Source organism: Mchenga conophoros, linkage group LG3, assembly GCF_057382185.1.
Source record: "Mchenga conophoros isolate Kocher_MC1m ecotype Shallow Benthic linkage group LG3, M_conophoros_male_GT1.1, whole genome shotgun sequence".
In the NCBI taxonomy this organism is placed as follows: domain Eukaryota; kingdom Metazoa; phylum Chordata; class Actinopteri; order Cichliformes; family Cichlidae; genus Mchenga; species Mchenga conophoros.
In genome coordinates this window covers 58489257-58509776 of record NC_140528.1, presented here as the reverse complement: position 1 = coordinate 58509776, position 20520 = coordinate 58489257, and the positions used below count along the sequence as shown (strand labels likewise).

At 41.5% G+C, this 20520-nt stretch overlaps 1 protein-coding gene across 3 annotated transcripts in view; it reads right to left on the bottom strand.

Annotated features, from left to right (window-relative positions):
- htr2cl1 (5-hydroxytryptamine (serotonin) receptor 2C, G protein-coupled-like 1) overlaps positions 1–8678 on the bottom strand; it is a 221281-nt gene extending 212603 nt beyond the window's left edge. For all 3 annotated transcript variants that reach the window (XM_085264523.1, XM_085264531.1, XM_085264542.1), the window contains exon 1: positions 8204–8678. The gene's annotated coding sequence lies outside the window, so the exon portion shown is untranslated. The remainder of the gene's footprint in view (positions 1–8203) is intronic.
- Between the last annotated feature and the right edge of the window lie 11842 nt (positions 8679–20520).

Sequence of the window (20520 nt, the reverse complement as noted above, 5' to 3'; positions counted from 1 at the left end):
ACAGAACTGAACTCTTAAGGGAGTTTACAGTGAGAAAAACCAAGTCTCACCACAGCTATGACCTAAGTGTTAAGTGGCGGGCTACTGTTTGGCACTAGATGCCAACAGCTTTAATAAAATGGCTGTTTGACAGCTTGGGAAAGAGGACGGGTGTGAACATGAAGCAAGTATACAGCTGACTCTCACCCATCTCCATCTACTTTTCACCTGCTTCCCATGTCAATCTTACTCTCTCACCTGTCCCTCTTGATTCCACACACTCTCTTTCCCCCAGCTCTCGTTGTCTGTTTTAACTCCCTCTCCCTGTGCACATCCCTCTAGAGTGACAGTCCCAGAGTGGAGAGCTTGAAGGAGATCAAACAGCAAGGAAATTGTAAAATAACTCTGCAGTCAGAGTGGTGCATATGAATGAGAACAGATAGCAGTGGCCACAGCACGTACCAAGTGAAATCTACAAGAAGCCAGATGGGATGTAATTCTCACTTTACCTCGCACTTACATATGATTTCAAAGGATGCTACAGGGAGCAGAAGCAACACAGCTTGATACGACAGTATCACCTAGGATTTGGTACATCTGAGCATACTGGCGAGCTCATCCGAATGAGTTGACACTCTCTCTCATTCATATATGTATGTATATATATATATATATATATATATATACATACACACATGTTCAGACTGCAACATTCATTAAAAATTACCACACATTATAACCAAGGTATGCATAAGAGCATCTCTGAATGCACAGCAGCAGAAGAACACAGCACGTGTCACAACTGTCAGCTACAAACAGTTGAAGCTATAGTTTATACATGCTAACCAAAGTTGGACAACAGAAGATTGGAAAAACATTGCTTCATCTGATGAGTCTTGAATCTGATGCATTCAGATAGTGGGCTCAAAATTTGGTGTAAACAACTCGAAAGCGTGGATCCATCCTGCCCTGTATCAACATATATAAAGCCGGTGATTTAAATGACTTTGAATGTGGCATGAATTTTGGTGCCACGTGATCTGGTCAGAAAATTTTAGAAACTGCTAATCTGCTGGGATTTTCCCACACAAACATCTCTAGAGTTTATGGAGAATGGCTAAAATAGAGGAAATAACTCAAATAACCACTCGCATGAAGAAGATAATCTCAGAATACACTGCACATCAGATCTTGAAGCAGAAGTGCTACAGCAGTGTAGTACAACACTAAGTGTGACTCCTGTCTGGTATGATGAGTCTCAATTTGTGCTGCAACAATCAGATGGTAGGGTCAAAGTTTGGCACAAACACTATGAAAGGATAGATCCATCCTGTGAGGATGCAGCGCCTTTGGGATGTAACTGAACGGGAAATTCACACCATGGAAGTGAAGTCGACACACGCATTACTGAAGGTAAAAAGTGATCCAACCCAGAATTACCAAGATGTACCTAATAAAGTGATGCTTTAATGTAAATGTAAACATATTTAAGGACATTATTCTAGTAAGGCTGGAAAATATTGAGGGATGCTACAGAAGTATCTGTTTTAGCCTTAAAGTTGGATGACACATGTTTTTGCAGTGTATTGGTGTGAGGTCTATATATGTTGCATGAAGAGCGGCTCCCGTTTAATTATATCCAAATCATTATCTTAATTTAGTTTTTATTTTCCTTGAGGTACTGTTCTTTTCCCTGGTCTTTTCACATTGTTCAAACCTTTACATTGCTCTGAGAACATTCAATTTATTTCTCATCAGTCTTACATTTTCTTTTTTATTGAACTGCTTTCACTGTGGCATTATACCCGAGGACAAAAAAAAGTTTAAAATGCCCAGCAAAGGCTTTAAGCAGAATCCAAAATGAACCAATCTTGTTTACAGAATCATTTCAGATAATTGAGTTATTCCTCCAGCTGAGGGTGCTTCATGCTAGTAGCATGAAGCTTTATTTTCAGTTTGTCTTTGAGCTGAATGTTGAATGTGCCTGCAGTTTGACACTCTGGAGCTTGTGGCAAGAGAATTATTCAAATCAGCATCAGCGTTCTGTGGGTGTTACAAAAAATGGGAATTTGGTTATAAAAAAAAAGAATTTGTGATCGGCTTTTACTTTGTATTGGCCATTTGAAATTGGACTTGGATGTGTGTGTTTTTCTCCATCCTATGAAATCTAACCACTTACAGTAGTGGATCTAAAATCTGATCATATGAATTACAGAAGATCTTTCAGTTTTCTCACTATGTAAATGTCTGTCATAGCACAGCATTGTCCAAAGTGTGTTTTCTCATCATGTGATACATGTACAAACTGACTGAAACCCACTGTGTAACAGACAGTTTCAGCCACATACTAACTGTTGTCTCACCATAGTACTTCTGTATAAGTGCTACAAAAAAAAAAAACAGTTGTGGCTGAGGATACTCTTTCATCATATTCACTGTAATATGTGAGTCAGATAATACAAAGAAACCTTAAATGATGTTAAATAAGTGGCCACACATCTTTACAGATAACAAAGCCGTTGGGATTTTCACAACCATACATTGAGGTTGGCAACTGGAATTAGAGCGGATTATTTCTGCCCCTGGTGACCTGGTGAATTTAACTACCAGACTGAGGCAGTTCCATTTAATTTGATCCACACAGCAAAGGACAGAAAAGGTCAAAAAACACAAAAGGCCAGCATCTTGTTTGCCTTCTCTGATTTGTTCTTCTTTTCTCTTTAGTTTAGTTTTTTCTCTTTCTTATGTTTTCAAATCCTCTAAGCTCACTGCAGCATGTTTACTTGTCTGTCAGAGACAAACCTCTATACACAAGACATATGAAGCCTCTCAAGGTCTCTGTGATAAAAGTAACCCAAGACTGTATAGTTGGCTCTGTATTCCTGTCTCCTCATATATAAAAATATATATTTTTTCCAGCCCATTCCTCTATGGTCTAATTTAAGGTTGTTTAAGATGGGACCCTGACTCCAGGTAAAAAAAATAAAATGGCGGGAAAACAGGATTGATTGAGTTTAAACCTTTTCTAATTACACTTACTCACCATTTTAGACATTTGTCTTTTTAAATGAAACCCCATGATTTCGTATTTCATGACATTTGCTAAAACGGATTCTTTAATCATGTCGTGAATTTGGGGGTGCATGGGATGAAAAGGAAAACAAAAATATGTCCATTTATACGTAGAACTTTTAAGTCATTTTGATTCCACAGATATGAATGGAAAACACTGCGCTCAATGGTTGTTGCACACCAGGTTGCCTAGTAACATCTACTGAAGTAAGATATTTTGAAGACTGCTCTATCATGAGGCAGGACTAGCTTGATGGGGGATTTTAGTTAGATAAAAGCTGAACAATTATTTTCGGGCACAATAGGGTTGGAGACACATGGAGAATCCAGCACACTGCTGGCTGTGCAGAGCAGCGGGGTAACCCTGGCTTAACCAAGAGAAATCCACAGTGTGGGGAACTAATCTGAGCAAATAATGGGTGAAGTCCCAGGCACAGAAGCTTAATCGGACAGGTTTCAGGTCTGAGGAGCAGAGCTGACAAGGTCAAGGGTTGCAGAAAAGAGAGAAAGAGAAAAAGAAAGCGGTCTGGCAGAAGAGCAGGCAGATGTGCACAAGATGGCAAACGTTCACTGTTGCACAAAAAGTCATTCATTACATTGTCTTTCTTTTTTTTGTTGTAGCAACTTGTGAGGCCAGTTTAGAAATTTGGCCCATGAGCTGTTGAATACAAGCGGTTACTGACAAAACCAATGTAACTTATATGCGATATACTTTAACATCGGTAATAAAATAATTTGCGAAACTTATAAAACTCCTAAAACTCCTGTTTTACAGGTGGAGGCCACTGGCATTCTCTGCCTCCTCATCTTTTCTGTTTGTTTTTTTACTAGTTTTGCATCTGAATAGGGTAGAGATCAGCAATCTGCGGACCCTACAGAGATTGCACAGGTAATCCAACTCCTCCAGGATGGCACATCCAGATGTGCCATTGCTAGAAGGTTTGCAGTGTCTCTCAGCAGTCCCAAGAACATGGACAAAAGACAGACAGTTATTGTAGGAGAGCTGGACAGGACCATAGATGGTCCTTAACCCATCAGCAGGACTGGTATCTGCTCCTTTGTGCAAGGCAGAACAGGATTAGCACCAGCGGAGCACTACAAAACCTTTAGTGGATCCTGTGCTCAATGATTGGCACTTAGGAATCTGATTGGTGTTTGCCATAGAACACCAGAATTGGCAATCACTGCAATTGTGTCTGAGCTCGCGACCATGCGTGACTCCACGGAGGAGAACTAAAGCTAAATGAAACATATTTGTATGGGAGCTGCGCAAGAGTGCTGATCTGCAATCAGGATTCAAATCCACAAGATTGATTCTGTCCCTCATGCAGTAACATGAAGCAACCTAGTCCAGCCTCAGCTAGCTGTGGATCTAAAAATACAGGTAACTGGAGGAAACCACAAAGCAACTGTGGTCAAATTCTAAAGCCTCGATAGAAAAACTAATGTTTAAGTCACCAACAAGCATTAGTCAGAACCTTGCAATGCATTATACGTCCAACTAATTCTCTGATATATTTTCTCTGATATATATTCCAAATGATAACAGGGTAGAAGGAAAAATAGTGCTCTTCTTTTTCTTTTTCCTTTCAGGGTTCATCTGCCTCCATCTCACCCTCTCACTTGCATCCTCACACCAACCCTCTGCACGTCCTCCTTCACTACATCCATGAATCTTTTCTGTGGCCTTTACTTTTTCCTTCTGCCTGGCAGCTCCACATTCAACAGTGGTCTATTACAAATAATGACGGGAATCGAGTTCCAGGTGAGACCTGTGTCCAGTTCATCTGAATCATATGCCTCCAAGCGTATCGGTCCCTTTCATCAATGCTGGCATGTTTTTCTGACAAAACACTGACTCAAACTAATAACAGTGGACTTTTTGGACAGCTGAGACACACTTTTTCTCAGCTCTTGTTCTCAGATTGTTCTGCTTTCTTTCTACACTGTGATATGATTAAGAGAGATGTGTCCTGGAAGGCCTGTGAAGGTCTACTTTTGTCCACAGAGAAAACAGATAAAGAATCAAAAATACAAATGATGAAGTGGGCCTACAAAAAAAAAAAAAAGTCAAATACAATGTTGGTATCAATAAAGGATTATCCAAAAATGCAAATACCTGCACACACCTCAGACCCATGTAGTAAAACAGGACTGTCCACAGTCTGACTTTGTGTAATTTGGAACTAGACTGACTTGCATTCTAGGTGAGGCCTCGACTATCCAGGACCCTCTAAATCCATCCTTTAATGCATTATCTACTGCTTAACAAATTCTGGGAGGTGGTTTCTCTGTCCAGCCTGTTCTTCCTGGGGAATACCAAGATGCCCCTTCTCCAGAAAGTTAGCTAGGAGATGTGATCTTTGCAGCATTTGTCTACCTTTAGGGACTTTGCTTGGTTGGACGTGGCCATAACACCTTTCCCACAATCTATCCAGGAGACTTTAGACCCAGATAGATGAAGCTCTTCTGTGGATACCTCTCCAAAATGATGCTATTGTACCATGTTCTAAACAATACGTGGCGCAAATCATATTCTTTTTTATTACCTAACACATCTGTATGGACAGACAATAGTATATATGATCTTTTGTTATGGCAGTCCTGATGCTGAAACCAGTGGTCATGCAGAAGCCAGTGTCCACACAGTTACAGTTAGGGCTTTAGCTGAAGGAAAAGCACAACACAAATTTGTATTTGTGGACATGCAAAATGTAAATATGTAAATATGTTGTTGACAACATACATTACATTCACTGACACCAATCAACAGATTAGAAGTCGTGACCTCATCACAAATTGCCACGAGAAGTTAACAAAGGCAGCTTGAGATAGAAGGCCTAACGCCGCCTGTCTCTCGACAGGGATTTTAATTCCGCTGAATTCTGTGAAAAGTATTTTTGAAGCTTTGAGAAGCTCAGCTATTTAATCTTAAAGGGTTTTTACCTTAACCCTGACAAAACAATGTCCGAAAGTCAAAGTGCTCCTCAGGGATACAACAGCAGAAAACACAGCCTGCAGGGAGCTGCGCACAGCCAGAAAGATAATTGTATGCAGCACACAGACAATGAATGATTTGCTGCGGTTTGTCCATACATGTCTGCAGAGATGAACACCCCCCCCCCCCCCCCCCCCCACGAGTCCACCACACAATCAAATTCCAGTTCATTCCATTCCTAAATCTATTTTCCAGCACTCTGATCTCCTCCTCTACAGTTACTGCTCTTTTCTATCACCCAGTCATTCAGAGAAGGTCCTTTCCCGTAGAGTTTTTTCTTGAATTTATTAATCCAATGAAAGGTGTGTGTGTATGTGTGTGTGTGTGTGTGTGTGGGGGGGGGGGGGGGTTGTAGGTGTGGCATTTTCAAAAGGGAATATCCTGAGGCAGAACAAAGTAAGTCCGAGTGTGCGATACAGAGAGCGATATTCATGGAACCATTCCTGTGGCTGGTCTGACGTGCCCAGTCCCTCGGCTAATGAGCCATTCTGAGTCCAACTGTATTTCTAACCATTAGTCAATCACCGTCTCCTCACTCGTCCACTCTGACAAGCACAGTGTGAAAAACGAAAAGAGACAGAGATGGCTGTTTTGCATATCCACTTCTGGTGGCAGGCACGGCAGAAGCAGAAAATGAATGAAATCATGTGCTACGCAGTCCTACCTCAGAAAAAAAAAAAAACAACTTAGTTTTTTGGCAGGTGGAAAGTCAATTACTGAGCATTGGAGCATGTTTGTCGATAAATGGAAACTGCAGTATTTAATCACCAGTGGGAATCAAACCCTCACTTTAACACTGGGAGAGCCACACTAAAGCAGCCAAATGAAGCAAGCCTTAGGAATTATGGCACTGCAGAGGAAGAGAGGGAGAGAGAGAAACAGACACAAACATGCAGACCGAGAGAGGACCAACCCTTTGCCAATATCGCCTTCCATTTTCATGCCAGTAGAGCCAGCAAGTGCTTGAGCATTCAGGGTATGAGAAATGACTTTGAAACTGAATAAATATCTGTCTCTGTCATGAGCCCTGTTAAATACGAGTATCCTGATGAGTTCATTTTATAGCCACAATTCTTCTGTGCTGACACATGTCAGAGTTTCACACCCCATCAGCGGAACACCAACCCATTTTGGGCTCCCAAAATTATTTGCACGCAAACCACATCAGCAGCAGCAAGGCGCTTCCACCACATACAGCGTGTTTAACGACACTTGTGGCTCCTTTTCTCTGGGGGAGGGGGGGGGGGGTAGTAGAGCTGAAGGAATTATGTTGTTGAAAGGCGAGTGTAAAAAAACAGAAAAAAAGAAAAACAGGTCCCAAAATGTCCCAAAACGCCCTAATCCTCCCTGGAGACAGGTGGATTAACGGACGTTCAATGAATAAACACGTGCGCACGCGCCACACTGTGTGTGTATGTGTGTGCGCGCGCACGGGTGCTGGATTATTTCATTCCCAGTTTGGTGCAGGTATTTGCTGCTGAGCAGAGCAGGGACGTACACGCGGACGGCCACACCCGCTCTGACTGAGCCAGCGGCGCGCGAGGACAGACCTGAGCACACCCTTTTTGAATGTCATCATTCCGCCCCCATGCAAAGGAAAGGAAGGAAAACAAAAACAAAACAAAACAAAAAACGTGGAAAGCAACAGAATCCCACTTTGTTTCAACGAAAAAATAAAATAAAATAAAAACTTGACATAATGTTCCAGTAACTAACTCGGAAATATCAGAAATAGTAATAGTATAGTCCAGTTTAGATTACATTTTGTAACCGTGACGTTTTTATTTTCTCTTCACATAAAACAATGCGACGCGTCAACACAGCAGTAACTCGGCTCCATTCATCTGCAAAGTTTCCTCATTTGTTCACGTTTTTTTCTTTATTATGTGCGAGCAACGATGCTACTCTGCGGTTGTGACCCCTGTGAGGGCCGGGTACTCTAACTGAGATTAAAATGACTTTGAAAAGTTGACTCATAACGCCTTCAGCATGCCGTCTGTACTACGTCCTCCAACTTTCTCCGTCTATTCCTCTTCAAATACCTCCAGCAGCGCAGATGACCTCTGCTGTTGGTGTCAAGGATGCAAGGGCGCGCTTGAACATCCCCTTCAGCGCATTTAGGTAATTAAAAATAAGAAAAAAAGGTGTACTCACCAGTGAAGACTGTTTGTTGTTCTGCCTCCCTGCAGTTTGAGCTCTATGTCTAATTATAGCTGGGCAACATCCTCCTTATATTCTTATTGCTGGCTACAGTACGTCCATGTCCTCTCTCTCTCGGGGTTTACGACTCAGTCTCCGTTTCTGGTTTATCTTCTGAGTGGGGGCACGCAAATCCTCCAGCCCGGGATGTGCGTCTGCCTCCTGGGCAGGGTTTTGTCAGTTTGTCCCGGAGACAAAAGCAGCAGCAGTAGCAGCACAGGAGGTGGACCGGGGCGGACGCACCGGACGCGTTCTCCTTTCCATTGTGCGCGCACCGAGACGCGTCCTGCAGCCACGCACGAGGGGAAAGTGACAATCAATCCTGGCTCAAGTTCAAGGCAAAGACAGGGTTTAATAACTGTAGTGGAGGATGCTGGGAGGTAAGTCTCTTTCAAGGAAAGTTTAAACACTGAATAGCCAAGCGTTGAGGAGGATGAGAGAGGCGGCAATAAACTGGCAACTGACTGAAGCTGAAGGGAGGGAGGGACAAAGAGAGAGAGAGAGAGAGAGAGAGAGAGGGAAAGAGCACTGCAGACTCGGATTCGCTTCAGCGACCACGAGTTGATTACTGGTCCCGCACATTTTCATACTTCTACCGTCACTAGAGACGAGTTCATGCTAATTTTGAAGTCTTGTCACGGTGTGTGAATTCCGTGAAGCTGCACAACGAGTGTTTTATATTTCTATGTTTATCTGTGCTGTTTAGTTGTGCCACATGATGCAGTGGATTACACCGACAAATCAACTTACTTGTATATAAAAATAGAATATGGTTGAGTTCATCCTATTTTTACTTGGAAATTTTTTTTCTTTCCTTGTGAGCCAGGTTTTGTCACCATTTGAGGTGGCGGCCTATTAAGTAAAGCATTGATTCTTGCAGAAAAAATATTCTTCAACTCAATAAACATGAAGCAAAGATTTTAAGTAAAATGCAATTGAATATATAAATAAAAATAAAATGTTTATTTATTCAGTTATTTAACCAGTAAGGAAAACATGCTTGGTATAAAGTGATTATACACCAATCATCCATCATCCATGCATCCATCCATCTTCTTTCACTTATCTGGGGCCGGGTCACGAGGGCAGCAGCCCAAGCAGAGAAGCCCAGCCCTCTCCCCAACCACCTCCTCCAGCTTATCTGGGGGAAGACCAAGGTGCTCCCAGACCAGCCGAGAGATATAATCCCTTCAGCGTGTCCTGGATCTGCCCCAGGGCCTCCTCCCGGTGGGACATGCCCAGAATACCTCACCCAGGAGGCGCCCAGGAGGCATCCTCATCAGATGCCCAAACCACCTCAGCTGGCTCCTTTCGATGTGGAGCAGCAGCTGCTCTACTCTGAGCCCCTCCCGGATGGCTGAACGTCTCACTCTATCTCTAAGGGAGAGGCCAGCCACTGTTCGGAGAAAGTTAATTTCCAACACTTGTGTCTGCGATCTAATTCTTTCGGTCACTACCCACAGCTCATGACCAGAGGTGAGGGTGGGTACATAGATCGACCGGTGATTTAAGAGCTTTGCTTTTACAGTTGGATCTCTCTCTTTACCATGACGGACCAGTGCAGATGATATGATATGCTGGGTGGTGCATTCTGACCAAACATCATCACCAGTTTGATCTCCTCTGTTCAGATCCAGTTCTGCTGTCATGGTCCTTTCAGAGAGAAGAGCCCTTCTCATGCTTCAGCTTAACATATCTTATGATATTTCCTAATGCAGCAGCTCAAGCCCAGCTCGCTCAGTCAGTAGAGCATGAGACTCTTAATCTCAGGGTCGTGGGTTCAAGCCCCACGTTGGGTGTGGCTGCTTTAAGACAGGACTTGTCAGGTAAATGCATGATTGTTCTAAGCATCACATCTGACAGCCTTGAAATGCTTGAAAACATCTTTCATCCAGTGTAGTTGTGTACTTGAGGTAGGAGGACATGGAGTGATGCTGCTAACACCCAAACATGAAGCAGCTAAATCTAGTCAATTACTCATTTTATTACTTACACCTGGCTTATACATTTGGGTTTTGTTTTGCTTTTTCAGTTCAGCTCTGGTAAACCATTAGATTGGAGGACAAAGCCGTTTCCGGGACAGCTGTACACAGACGCGGTGGAGGGCTGCTGATTTCATCTGGGGGTATTGTCAGCTTGAGAAAGTCATGGAGGAGGAACTCCTGATAGCACAGACTGACATGAATTAATCTGGCAACTTTCTCGATATTCTGATATTCTCAATATTTCTTGGAGGGACTTGATACGTTTAGACACTTTTTCTGAGAACTCTGAAGTTCAACATTTGGAAAGATCCATTTGGAAACAGGAGATTGTTGAAAATTTTTGCATGTCATCCTTATACATGATCCTCTGCCTCAGCCACCACCTTTACTACTTGCCTAGTCCTCCCACCTGGTTAGTTCTGCCAGTTAGCTAGCACCACTATAGCCATTAGTCAATATGATTGCTAGCAGCAAGTTAAACTTCTAGCATTGCTTTGCCTGACACTTAGTTGGCCAACAGAGGAGCAGTTTAGGTAGAAAAACTGTCCTTGAATTGTCTGATAACCTGATTGGCCTCTCGTCCACCTTAGAGTCAGTTGTGTAGGTCAATCCTCAGACTGCCAGCGATCTTCTGTCTTCTGGTTCATGGCAGGTTTCTTGAAACTCTGGTCTCCAGGATTTTGATCACCCCACAACCTGCACTTAACTGAACAATTCAGCTCACCCAGCTTTCCCCAAAGAGGATCCAGCCTCACTACATACCGCTGGCCAGTAGACGTATTCCACATTCAACAGCTGCCCTGCCTTTAGGCCATCTACCTGAAGTCTCTGTTTCTCCTGCTCACAAACCACAAAACCATCCACTGGATCTGTGCATGTGCTCACCAGCCCTTGGGCTGTCTGCCTAAGATCTTTGGCTCTTCTCTCAGTTGACCAGTTATCAGACCTGCCTTGCAGCATTTTCCTTCTTTCAATGCCCAGATTTTCTTTGCCTGCTACTATTGTGGTGTTTGCCTGCGCTGACTGCTTGTAATCTTGTACTCCTCCACCTCAATTAATCTCTGTACAACATGACTGTAGGTCTAATCAGCCAAAATAACTAAAAACTCCTGTGTGGTTGTGCAGATTCACAAACAGATTATGGAAAAGTGAATACTATTCAAAAAGATAAGAGATTTTCAGATGCATACTAACATAGGTGCACGTATACACACAGGCTTATACTACAGCTACCCATTTCTTTAGTGGAGATTACACTGAGATTAATTTCCTGTTTACATAACTGTTTGTCAAATCTTACCATTATTGTTACTTTTACAGCTCAATCTGTGTTACAGACAGAGCTGAAACTAAATGTAGTTCAGTCTGCTACATACAAACCATTGATTCACATGTCACAGGAAATTTCTCCTTAAGGATTTTTCTCATTTTTTCAATGTGTAAACAAATTTAGGCCCCGAAAACACACAATAAGCTGTAGCATTGTAAATCCAAACAGGAATTAACCTCCCGTCTCTATAGCTTTAAAATTAATTAACCTTTACCAATGAACTAAAATATTTATTAAACATAGAAACTTTAATTTAATGTCAGAATGACAAAGCACTGTAATAAATTCAGCAAAAATTGCATGCATACTTTGTCAGATAATGCAGAGCAGATATTTCTATGTCTTACAGTAAAGAAGTGAAGCAGCAGGACAGCTTGATCTTTATTCCTCTTCCATGCTGTGTTATGCATCATGCTACACTTGTTTCTTGTCAGAGGATAAGGGCTGCCTGCCTCTTTTCACATCTTCAGCTCATATTGTTTATTTCTATACAGATCACACAAAGCCCACAAAACCTCCATGACAACTAATGTAGTGGTCAGCACCATCATGACCTGCACCAGAGGAAAAAGAAGACAAATGGATGTGTGGGATAGCGGCAGTCAACCACAACATAAACTTCCACAAAGTATTTATATTTATGTTTATTCATTTGGTAGAGATGTTCACTCAGTACAACATGCATTTATATTATATGCCAAAATGCATGTTGGTATTTTTGTTATTTAGATAAGGCTGGTCTGTGATGTTTCACTGTGTGACATCGATGACATAATAACCATCATAGAGAAAAATTACCTGAGAATTTACATTATTTTTAAAAATTCATTTATTTCAGTTTTTTTTATACAGTATCAAATCACAACTTCAGTCGCCTCAATGTGCTTTATATTGTAAAGTAAACACTCTACAATAATAGATACAATCAAACTACCACCTATGACCGGCAGGCACTTAGCAACAGCATAAAATGAAGTCAATATACAGTTGTGTACATAGACCTCTTTACACAGAGAGTTGAAAGTGCATGGATAAATAGTTTTAGACACAACCTATATGACACGAGTAAGAGAATCAGGCCATATGCATTCACTGGACACTTTCACCCTAATAATATCAGGCTGGACCCGTTTTGCTTTCACAGTTGCTTTAATTCTTAATGGCACAGATTCAACAAGGTGCTGGAAACAGAGATTTTGGTCCATATTTATATGACAGCATCACACAGTTACTGCAGATATGTCAGCTTCTCGCCCATGATGAGAATCACCTGTTCCAACTCATCACAAAGGTGCTCTATTGGACAGGGTGACGGTGGAGGCCAGTTTGAGATGATTTGAGCTTTGTGACAGTGTGTGTTACTCTGCTGGGATCAGCCAGTAGAAGATGGTACACTGCGTTTATAAAGAGATGGACATGATCAGTAACATTACTCAAATAGGTGGTGTTGTTTAAATGAGGCTCAGTTCGTTCTAAGGGGTTCAATGTGGCTTCACCATTACACCCCCACCATCCTGAACTGTTGACAAGGCAGAATGGTTCCATGCTTTCATGTTGTCTATGCCAAATTTGGACCCTGCCATCTAAATGTTGCATCAGAAATGAAGAGTCATCACACCATATTTTGGTGAGGTCCTGTGAACTGTAGCCCGAGTTTCTGACAGAAGTGACACTTAGTCTGGTGCAGAGCTGCTGTTTTTTGCGTCAAGGTTTGACATGTCATGCATTCAGAGGTGCTCTTCACCATACTTTGGTGCTAAGTGGTAATTTGAGTTATTTTCTTTTTTTTTTTTAACCATTCCTGTAAACGATGGTTGTTTTGGAAAATCCCACCAGATCAGCAGTTTGGGAAAAACTCAGAGCAGCTCACCTGGCACCATCATTCATGCCACATTCACTTAAGCCACTTAAATCACATTTCTTCATCACTCTGATGCCCAGTGTGAACTTCATCGGGCCTTCTTGACCAGAATTAATACAGTGATTTGCTTTCATATCACTGGCTGATTAGATATTTGCATTATCAAACAGGTGAACAGATGTATCTTAAAAATTCAATTCAATTCAATTCATCCAGGGTCGCGGGGGGCGCTGGAGCCTATCCCAGCTGTCATAGGGCGAGAGGCAGGGTACACCCTGGACAGGTCGCCAGTCTGTCGCAGGGCTAACACATAGGGACAGAAAACCATTCGCACTCACATTCACTCGCACATTCACATCTAGTGGCAATTTGGATTATCCAATTAACCTATCCCCACAAGTTGCATGTCTTTGGACGGTGGGAGGAAGCCGGAGTACCCGGAGGGAACCCATGCAAACACGGGGAGAACATGCAAACTCCACACAGAAAGACCCCGGCCTGATGGTGGAATTGAACTCAGGACCTTCTTGCTGTGCGGCAACAGTGCTAACCACCGTGCCACCGTGCTGCAATTATATTTAATTGCAATTCAATTAAATATAATTGAATTGCAATTCAATTATATTTAATTGAATTGCAATTCAATTCAATTTTATTTATATAGCGCCAAATCACAACATAAGTCGCCTCAAGGCGCTTCATAGATACAGAGAAAAACCCAACAATCATATGACCCCCTATGAGCAAGCACTTTGGCGACAGTGGGAAGGAAAAACTCCCTATTAACAGGAAGAAACCTCCGGCAGAACCAGGCTCAGGGAGGGGCGGGGCCATCTGCTGCGACCGGTTGGGGTGAGAGAAGGAAGACAGGATAAAAGACATGTTGTGGAAGAGAGACAGAGGTTAATAACAGATATGATTCAATGCAGAGAGGTCTGTTAATACACAGTGAGTGAGAAAGGTGACTGGAAAGGAAAAACTCAATGCATCATGGGAGTTCCCCGGCAGCCTATGTCTATTGCAGCATAACTAAGGGAGGATTCAGGGTCACCTGGTCCAGCCCTAACTATATGCTTTAGCAAAAAGGAAAGTTTTAAGCCTAATCTTGAATGTAGAGATAGTGTCTGTCTCCTGAATCCAAACTGGAAGCTGGTTCCACAGAAGAGGGGCCTGAAAACTGAAGGCTCTCCCTCCCATTCTACTTTTAAATACTCTAGGAACAACAAGTAGGCCTGCAGAGCGAGAGCGAAGTGCTCTAATAGGGTGATAGTAGGGTGAAAGTAGGTAATGGGTTCATATTACAATTTTTACTACTATAAACTATACCAATGAACAAAACCATAAAGAAAACTATAAAAAAAAAACAACTAAAGAGCAGCAAAGGTTCATTTTATATGACTACTGAACATCTCCATTTTGTACTAATAAAATAATAAAGTCTGTCATCAATTTCAGAGGTCAGTTAATCAGCACAATGGTTTGCAGGATCACATTAAACTAGAAGAGACTCAACTTTCAATTTCTCAGAAATTCTCAATAATTGCACAGAGTTCAAAACTCCAACAGAACTTCTTGGCTCATATATTTTACTGACTCCAGTTAAACAAACACTGTTTTAGTTTCGAATCACTGCTTGCTGAGAAGTCGCAGTTTTATTTATTTAACCTCAGTGAGCGCAGCCAGAACACATGTTTTCCAAGCACAAGTTGGCAAAAAAATATTGTTTTCTATTTATGAGTATGGACTTCATCAAAAGTATATCTGGCCATCGAGCTCGCGTTTGTAGCAAGATGGCTCAGCTTCACAGATTTTCCCCGTCCTTGTATTTTCCTTATCGCTCTGTGTCAGGCTTACATGCTAAACCATAAAATTTGCACTTCTCTCGCTTTTTACATTAAAGTTTAAGTAAGCCAAAAAACATTTCGGGCTCTACAGCAGCTCTGACCTCAAGAAATGTTTGCATATCTAAAACTGTAATCTGCACTGCTTTAACTTCCCTCGGATAAATAGGTTTATTGATAACGTTGCCTGCGGTGTAGCTGGTTTCATTTTCACCAGGCTGGGATGAGATTGAATTAAATATTTATTTGTGTGGCATCACAACTGATGCAAATAGAATGAGTGTTGCAGTGATGACTGGTAGGATGTCTGATCGATCAGATTTACCTCCAACAGAAGTATTGCCATTTTAAGCCTCCTTCTCATTTTAAAGCTTGAAGTCATTTCATAATCCTGAACGCACCCTGGGCAGCCCTATCCCTCCATGTCTGTTTTGACATTCTGCTTTTACATGACAGGAGGTTGCTAGTGGTAGCTGTATCACTGCTGCTGAAGCTTTTACACTTCTCTAGCACCCAATTACGCTATTTTACAGCTTCCCCCAAAATTACGTCTACCTGAGGCTGAAAAATACCCCTGAAGTGTAATTTAGATTATGTGATAGATAAAGCTCCTCTTATAGGCTAGAGTAATGAAATTATTCAAAGTTTAAATGCTCCTAAAGCTCCATATAGTCCTGGATTGATATGGAATAATTTGGGATGTGTGGTTGTTTTTAAAAGATGAAGCAATCGTATGGACAATGAAAGATACAAAAATAGGGTAATAAATGGATAATAAAGATACATTTGCTAACCTGTATCTATGCTGGGACCTCCATCATGACAGTTAAAAAAAGATACAGTATCAACATGGAAGATTTATAACATCACATGGGGATATGATGAGGCCTGCTTGGAAGTGTCAAATGCATGGGAACTGTAAAGGCAATGCACTAAAACAGAGAGTGAGAGAGAGCAGTTAATAAAGTATATCTCATTCACCCAGCCACACATTCAAACACCCTCACCACTGGTACTTGTTTACCTTTGCTTAGCCTTCCTACAGCAGAAAATCGAGCGGCGCACAGCAAGAGGCCAGAATGTCTGGCTCAACCACAATTCCAGCAGACCGGTCTAGCTGATGGCTCAAGTGAAACCGTTCTGCACATCTAATTAGGAAATCTACAGGACGTTTAGCTGCAGCTTGCCATGCATCTGCAAACTGCTTTGCAGATCCACCGCCATTCCAGCTCATCCTTTTCATTCTTTGTCTGATTTAATCAGTGTCACATGTTTTGTTGCTGATGTCTGGTCCATGTAGGCCAAGGGAAGTGCTCATGGATGATGCTGGAATGTTTGAGATCCATGTAAAGTATTTTGGTAATGCATGAACTTGGGGTTCAGAGTCTTGCTTAAAGCCAGTAAAACACATGGACAGAAGAAGTTGGGGATCAAACCATCAGCTCCAGTCAGAGTCGACTCTGACCTTTTTATTGGGAGTCCCGGATGTTTTCCAAATTCTATAGACTTGAATTTTGAAAAGTTATAATTCAAGTTAAATAAACGTAAATTTGCTAAAAAAAAAAAAAAGAAAAGAAAATTGTGTGACTCATAATTGCAATAGTTTACATATTGGCAAGCTGAAAAACACTTGAACTGTATGACTCAGCACTGTAAAGAAAGAATTTGATGATTAAATGATGACTAGCTGCTTATATCCACAGGTTCAGCACAAAGCTGCTTCCAAAAGCCTGGCTATGAATATCATCTATGTTCGTCTTCCACACAGTGAATTACAGAGTCACAGAGGGGAAGCAGATATTATGAGTGATTGACCTGGCCTTCAGCTGATTGTAATTGTGGGAAGGGTATTGTAGGGGTCATGACTTTCATCAGTGGACTTCCAAAATACTCAGAAGTAACATCATCAGGTTTTGAAACATTAAACACCAGCACATGTCACAACTCGTTGTTTTCACAATATAGCTTTTCTTCTTTTCTGGTGAATATACCAGCATGTCGCTACAGTGGACTAGAGAGAACAACACTGGAAGGCACTAAATCACATGAGAAACCACAGCGGCATCCATTTTTGGAATAAGCTTCTCTTAACCCAGAACCACACATGGATATAAATTCCAAACTTTAGGCAAGTCTCCAACTCTACATCTGCGATTCTGGTTACTGTGCAGACACACCTTATGAGATTTTCTGTCCTTTCATTCATCATTCTATTGATTTAAATAATCGAAGCTGATGTAGTTCATCCAAGAAGCAGCCTTCAGAGAATCACAATATATACGGTTTTCAAATCATTCCTTATTTTAAAAGAAGAGCTTGCAGTAGGCAACCTGATTCTTCTTCTATGACACCTTATTAGGAGCTTATCCATAGGCAGAGCGGAGTACATAGGGGCAGAGTAGATGGGAAAAGAAGTTCAGCTTCAGACAGAGGTTGGCAGACACACAGAGGGAGGTATGTCTGACAGCCTGGTGTGAGTCATTTTTGAACCTGTAGGGTTCAAACACAAAGCCTGCTACCACATATATTACTCCACCTACTGCGACAACACCATGTGGTCTTTTCTCAGAACCTGGCAGAATCAAGTCATCTTGTCTTTGCCTTATAAAAGTCAGCCCACCCCTCTTTTCTTCAGGATGCATGACAGGTTCAGTTTAGTCTTTTTGTTTTAACTTGCTCAAACTTTTATGATTATCTATCTGTGCATACAGTGTAAACAGCTCTACAGACTGATTTGAAAGACAGATATTTTGTCTCTCACTTACATATTAGTTTTTTTAATGGTATTCATTTGTTTACATTCTTTTTCCATCACTTTATTCATGTTCTCTGACTGAGTCCTTGGTTTCTGTTTCTCAGGAAAGCAATAATTGCAGCCTTGATGCCACTCCTTACACCAGACCTTAATAACTGTTTCACCTTAACCTTGAAGGCTGAGGATTAGCCACAGTACTTGTTCATGAGACCTGTAATAAGCCTTAATTTGACTCCATTATACTGCTTTTCTTTCTCTAAGTATACAGCAGATGTCTTTAGGAAAAGAGAAATGGCCACATCTAGCTAGGGGCAGACAACTGCAAGGCCAGAGTCAGTTTTTAAATTGTATTCTTTTCATGGGACTAGGAATCTTTAAAGTTACTGGGCTTCTGAATGATGAGGGATAGCACAATTATCATAATGTTAAGAATTTTATTTTAGCACCCTTTTTCTAGTTAGCTGTTAGAAAGCTAATACAAGCTGAGTGTTAGCAAGCTGCCAAAGCTAGCTTACGCACTCATAGCTTGCTAAACAATTGTCATTTCAATATAACACAAGCAACATACTGATTGCTTTGGCTTGAATAGCCTAAGTTAACATTTGAACATTTTATTTCGGTAAGAAAATGACAGAATGACAGGACAATAAAGGTATATTAAGTGTATGTGTCTAGGGTTGCCAACTCCCTGAAAAATAAATAAGGGACACCTCGTGGCCAGGGCCGGGCAACCCAGTTGTCTTCACCCTTCCCAGTGTGGTGAATTTTCTAGCTCTTTTTTTTTTTGTGTGTGAAATTATTTTTTAACCATTTGACTTGAATTTGATTTAAGCAGATGCATATTCTTTGTGATATGACCATATGGGAAACAAATGATCATTTAGCCATTTATTTTTAGCTCAAAATGACAACATTAACACAGTAAAACAGGTCTCTTTCTTAAACAGAAGCCTGTCATGCTTAACTTTTGAGAATATAAGTAAATCTTTCTTTAAAAGAACTCTGTCCTGCTTAACTTAAAATTATATAAATTAATAGAAAGCAACATAAAGAAAAACATTCTTGTAACAGTGCACATATAGTGCATTTAGTACAATTGGCTTCAGTTGAGGTATTATTTCAGCTTTTCTAATGCTAATCAGCTGCTCCTGTTTGTAAACCCACTTGTTCCCATGATTACGCATCATAACTCATCATCATTATTAAAATATGTATTACTTTTATGTATTAGTCATCTATTTGTTGTAATCATCTATCCTTGCAGTTGTTTATTACACAAAATAAATTACATTATCACACTTCTGGCCACATAGCACTGATATTCACTGCACATGCCCATATTAACCTTAACCAGAGGGTTTAAAAAAACAAACCAGTGTTTACATACCATATCTGCTTCTGCCGTGGCCTGGTGGACAAGAAATTGGTTAAGGGTTCCCCGAGCTGTCACGCCCCTCATGTTTTTCATGTGCCCACCATTAGAAGCATGCCTATGGAAAAAGTGCGCCGACACACAGTGCAGTGCGCTTTATAAGTGTTATCATGCAAATTTCCAGCCAGGTGTTTTCCTTTTCCCATTCCTCCCTGTACTTTTGCAGCCCTTTTTTTCTTTCTCTGAGGGGAACAAACATTGCTGCTCTAATGCTGGGCTTACACTGTGCGATTTTTGGCCCATTTTGAGCCGATTTTTGAGTCGTGCGACCGATTTGGTGATCGGCCCGATTTTGGCCTTCATCGTGCATTGTGTAGTATACGTGGGGTAACGAGACGGCTGTGCAGAGTGTGATCTGGACACAAGCGATGGAGGCACAACTTGTAGAACTTTGGAAAGCTCATCCGAGCCTTTTCGATTTGGCATCACAAAATTATCACGACCACAACAACCTGAAAATAGTTGGATTTACATTGCTGCTCAATCACAGCTGCCTGATCATGTTTTTCATTAGCAATTTAGCAAAGTTGATGGTGGTGGTGTGTCTGTGTGAGTGAAAGACAGAGAGAGCGAGAAAGAGAGAGCGACAGATTTTCTGTTATAACCTTCATTTTATGGAGGCACAGTGTGAGCACTCAGGTCGCATCAGAGCATCGGGCCGTATAGTGTGAGACCTGCATCGTGACCTACGAACTTCTAACCCCTGTGAGTCAATCGTGCAGTTTGAGCAGGAGCTGAATAACGTGACTGAAAAAATCGCACAGTGTCTGCCCAGCTTTAGGTGTACTGTCGTCCGAGACTTGCACCGCAGTGTCGGCGTTTGTTTCCCTGTTGGCCATGCTTCTTGTTGTGGTCATCTGTTGTCTTCCGGTATTTTCTCCGTAAGCGACCTTTCCTCGACCAATGAGATGAGCGGTAATCTGAATTGTCATACTCGAATTGTCATAAGTGTGCTGTCAGCTCATTGGTCACAAAGCAGGAGAGGGGCTGGGAATTATGTTTTCAAACAAAGCGTTAATTCCATAAACATTTATAGACTACTTTTGATTCTCACTGTATTACGGGACA